The following is a 4,933-nucleotide window of genomic DNA, read 5'->3' as shown; positions in this document are numbered from 1 at the left end:
AAAGTGTAAGCAGCAGTGCCTGCCCCAGGCCCCAGCACACGTCTGGCAGCATCTATGAAATCCCGCCTCAGGCCCTCGTTCAACCTCGTCCAACCAGAGGAAGCATCGTCCGCATGAATTTTGACAGCTGAAGAGTCAGCTTCCTATGCCTTTCACAGCAGCAAACTTCTGCCGAGCAAAGCAGCGGGCTCAGAAGCAGCCTCCTGCCGTCGGCTTGTGCTTCCCCTAAGGCTGGGGAGTTTCTACACGAAGGCAAGTGGTTTTCCAGTGTTTGCTCCCAAACACCCCCCACCCCCCAACATGTGAACAGAGGGACCTGCTGCAAAAATAACAACCAAGACTCTAATGAGCCAAGCTCAGACCTCTTCAAGGCTCTGTGATATTTGAGCCCTCCATAGAGCAGGAGAACCACATTCTACACAAGTGGGGCTTTCTTCTTACCCCAGGACCTCCATGTCTCATTGCCGCTGGGCTCCAGTCACGAGCCCCAGAAGCCATTAGTATGCTTATTTAAAAATTAACTAGAGAAACAGAACATTGAATTCGTACCAAGCAAAGGACTGAGCAATGTTTTCCGTGGAATGTCCAGCCTAGCAATTCTGTGGTAAACCATTAACTCGACTCCTATCCAGCTTTCTGGTCAATCACGGGACCTGCCCCTGGACTGATGCATGGAGAGCGTCAGGAAGTGGCGAGGTGGTTCTGAACATCTGGGCCAATGGTTGGTCGAAGAGCAGCTGATTCAGCAACACATGAGAAGTTGGCAGAAAGGCCAGTTATCTGCACATCCCCCCTCCGACCCACTGAATCAGGCAGTCTTGGGTGAAACTCCCCAATCTGGGTTTTTCTTTAAATCATTTTATTGGGGGCTTGTACAATTCTTATCACAATCCATACATACATCCATTGTGTCAAGCACATTTGTACATTTGTTACCATCATCATTCTCAAAACATTTGCTTTCTATTTGAGCCCTTGGTATCAGCTCCTCATTTTCCCCCTCCCTCCCTGTACCCCTTCCCTCATGAACCCTTGATAATTTATACATTATTATTTTGTCAGGTCTTAACCTGTCCGACATCTCCCTTCACCCACTTTTCTGTTGTCCGTCCCCCAGAGGAGGTTATACGTAGATCTTTGTAATCGGTTCCCCCTTTTCACCCCACCTTCCTGGTATCACCACTTTCACCACTGGTCCTGAAGGGATCATCTGTCCTGGATTCCCTGTGTTTCCTGTTCCTATCTGTACCAGTGAACATCCTCTGGTCTAGCCAGATTTGTAAGGTAGAATTTGGATCATGATAGTAGGTGGGGAGAAAGCATTTAGGAACTAGAGGAAAGTTGTATGTTTCATCGTTGGTACACTGCACCGACTGGCTGGTCTCCTCCCCGAGACCCTTCTGCAAGAGGATGTCCAGTTGTCTACAGATGGGCTTTGTATCCCCACTCTACACTGTCCCTCATTCTCAATGATAAGATTTTTTGTTCTTTGGTGTCTGATACTGGATCCCTTTGACACCACGTGATCACACAGGCTGGTGTGCTTCTTCCATGTGGGCTTTGTTGCTTCTGAGCTAGATGGCTGCTTGTTTACCTTCAAGCCTTTAAGATCCCAGATGCTATATCTTTTGATAGCTGGGCACCATCAGCTTTCTTCACCACATTTGCTTATGCACCCATTTGTCTTCAGTGATCGTGTCGGGAAGGTGAGCATCATGGAATGCCAGTTTGATAGAACAAAGTGTTCTTGCATTGAGGGAGTACTTAAGTAGAGGCCCAGTGTCCATCTGTTACTTTAATACTAAACCTATAAATATATGCACATAGATCTATTTCCTCATCCCCATATGTAAATAAATATATTTACATATGTACATGCCTGTATTTAGACCTCTATAAATGCCCTTTGCCTCCTAGTTCTTTCCTCTATTTCCTTTTACTTTCCTCTGTCCCACTGTCATGCTCAGCCTTCATTTGGGTTTCAGTAATTCTCTTGGTTACATTGCCCTTGCCTAATCTGTGTTTTAACAAGCTCACAGCTAAAGTTGTAGGGCCACTGAACTTGATAAAGGTAGAAAAATTGAAAATTCTAACCCCGTAAATGTAAACAGTGGGCTGGCTACCTGTTATCTGCAAGGAAGCAGCTGGCTTTCTGGGCACGTTCCTGGTCCTTCCAGACATCTGCATCTGCTGAGTGAGCCCCTTGCTCCCAGGTCCAGAGCCCAGAGACTCCAGGGGTTCTTGGGAAGGTGAGGGTGACTGAATTCTTATGTACATGACGTGAACCCACCCCTACCCTCCTTTTCTGAATGTAGGCCCTTCGCGTCACCTCCCAGCCACAGAGATGACCGAGGAAATGAAAGGAGCAACAGCTCCTCTGCTCCACGGTCTCGAAGCAGCTCGGACCCACAGTTCCCTCCTTAGCGAGGTCCTGAGCTCGCTCCCATAACATCCTGAGGCCCTGTCTTCTCCAGGTCCCCCCAGATGACTCACAGTGTGTGTGACCCACAGTGAGTCACTGCCTCCTCGCCCCGCTGTGTTTAACGCCACCTGCCTCCACAGCCCGAAACACCTCAGTCCAAAGTTGACAGAGAGGGCAGAGGAGATTTGGGATGCCCAGACAGTCCTGGGACAGTTTGCTAACCCAGTACAAAAGCGCCGAGTGGGTGAGGGGAGCCTGGTGGGAACGGGGGTAGAGAGGAGATCGGAGACATGTAGGAACAGCCTGGAAGCCAGATGCCCTCACCTCAACCCATAATCGCCCAGGTCAGTGGTTCTCAACTCTGCATACTGGACTCTCTCAGGAGCCTGGAAAGAAACTGCCATTCTGGACAAACCCCTGGGGCTCCGTACCATCCGTCTGGGTTGTGCCCAGGCACTGTGAGGGTTTTAAGGGCTCCCGGGGCATTCTAATGTGCAGTCAGTACTGAGATCACAAGCTGCATTGGCTCTTATTCTTGTTCCTTGAATCTAATGGCTTTTAAGTGACAATTGATTCAAAAAATAAATAGCTACGGAGCTTTCTGATCCTGTAAATAGTTACAGTCTCAGAAACTCACAGGGGCAGTTCTACCCTGTCCTCTAGGGTCGCTGTGAGTTGGCACCGACTCGATGGCAGTGAGTTTGGTTTTTTGAAAGTTTGAGGTGTTGAAGTGATTAACAAAAGGCCGTGTCCTGACCCTTTCTGTATCCATGGCCAATTGGACATATGGGATTCTTACCTTGTCCTTAAAATAGATCCCCTCGGAGTCTGGCTTGACTCAGCTGACTCCTCTGCATCACATCTACAGCCTCATTTGGTCACCTGCTTTCCATTTGTATATCCCCATGCCCAGGGGAGAGCCTGGGGGCAAACAAGTCATGTCTAATAGCATCACAATATACTCAAGATGTTCATTAGTTATATATTAATATAACAAATACATTGAATGAATTGACAATAACCACAGACATCAGTAGGATCTTGGTTGCTGCTGTTGTTAGGTGCTGATACACAGCAACCCCGCCACAGCAGGAGGAAGTGTGGTGCTGTCCTGCCCCGTCCCTGCCGTCGTCTGTTTGAACCCGCGGTGCAGCCCCTGTGTCCATCCATCTCGTCAAGGGCCTTCCTGATTTTCCTGACTCTCCACGTGACCAAGCGTGCTGTCCTTTGACGGGAACTGGTCTCTTTCTTCTGGTACCAGGTCCAAAGTCCTGACAACGTGTCAAGAGCGCATGAGAGGAAGTCCCGGTATCCTTGCTGCTCAGGAGTAATCTGGCCGCCGGTCTTCCAACACGGATCTGTTGGCTCTGCAGGCAGTCCATCCATGTTCATGCCCAACGCCGTCATTCAAACGCCTCAAGTCTTCGGCGGGTTGCCTTATTCATCGCCCAGCTACACGTGGCTAGGACGTGGTTGGTGGGTGCCGTCCAGCATGATGCCCTTCCCCAGAGAGTGCTCTCTCCTGATCACATGTCTAAAGTACAGCAGTAGAATATTCTAGCCATCCTCCCAGCTAAGGAACATCTGGTTGTGCTTGTTCCAGGATCTGGTTGTTTGATCTGTCAGCAGCCCATAGTCTTCTCAGTGCCCTTCACCAGCACCATCAGCTCCAACACACTGACTTTTGCTGCCGTCTTCCTTACTCAGTCCAACGTGAACATGCATATGCGGCACTTGAGAATACCAGGGCCTGGGTCAGGTGCCCCTTACTCCCCAGACTGCAATATTGACTCTTTAACACTTGGCTAGCAGATTTGCTCAATACAATACATCGTTTGATTTCCTTTTTCCATGGCGTTGATTGCGGAGATCTAGATCTAGATATAGGTAGCTATCAGCAGAACCGTCAAACTCCAAATCCAGACTCACCGTCATCAAGTGGATTCTGACTCCTGGAGACCGGAGAGGGACAGGGGAGCACTCTCTCAGGAGCTGTGTGCGCCTGCCGCTCTTCACCAGAGCAGAAAGCCTCCTCGTGCTCCCTCCACCGAGCAGCTCGCGATTCTGGACTGCTGACCTTGTGGTGGCCGCCCAACTCCGACCCACCACACCACACTGCCAGGGTCCTCAGAAGAACGGTCTCTACCTGACTGCTCTCCTGAAGACGGGTGGTCCGAACCCACGGAGTGGCTCACCAGAAGCCGCAGCCTGGCAGTCTGCCCGTCATGACAACCCGGCAGGCGGAGAAAACCCTAGAGGACAGGGCTGCGAATGGAAATCAACTCGCTGGCAGATAGTAAGAGATATCAGCAGATGACCCCGGGCTGCAAAACCCAAACCAGTTGGTCCAAACTAGTTTACCCAGGGAGCAAGGTAAATTTATTTCCCCTCTGTGAGGAGCATGGGGCCGTGTGGGCAGTGCGCTGGGTCAGCAGTGGGAGGCCACCAGCCTCTCCATGGGACAGAGATGAGACTTTCTACTCGTATAAAAAGTGACCGTCACGGAAACCA

The sequence above is a fragment of the Echinops telfairi genome, unplaced genomic scaffold (assembly GCF_000313985.2).
Source record: "Echinops telfairi isolate 266 unplaced genomic scaffold, ASM31398v2 ScPeMD7_16;HRSCAF=60, whole genome shotgun sequence".
NCBI classification, from domain to species: Eukaryota; Metazoa; Chordata; class Mammalia; order Afrosoricida; family Tenrecidae; genus Echinops; species Echinops telfairi.
The sequence above is the reverse complement of the archived record's forward strand: the minus strand, read 5'-3'. Positions refer to the sequence as shown.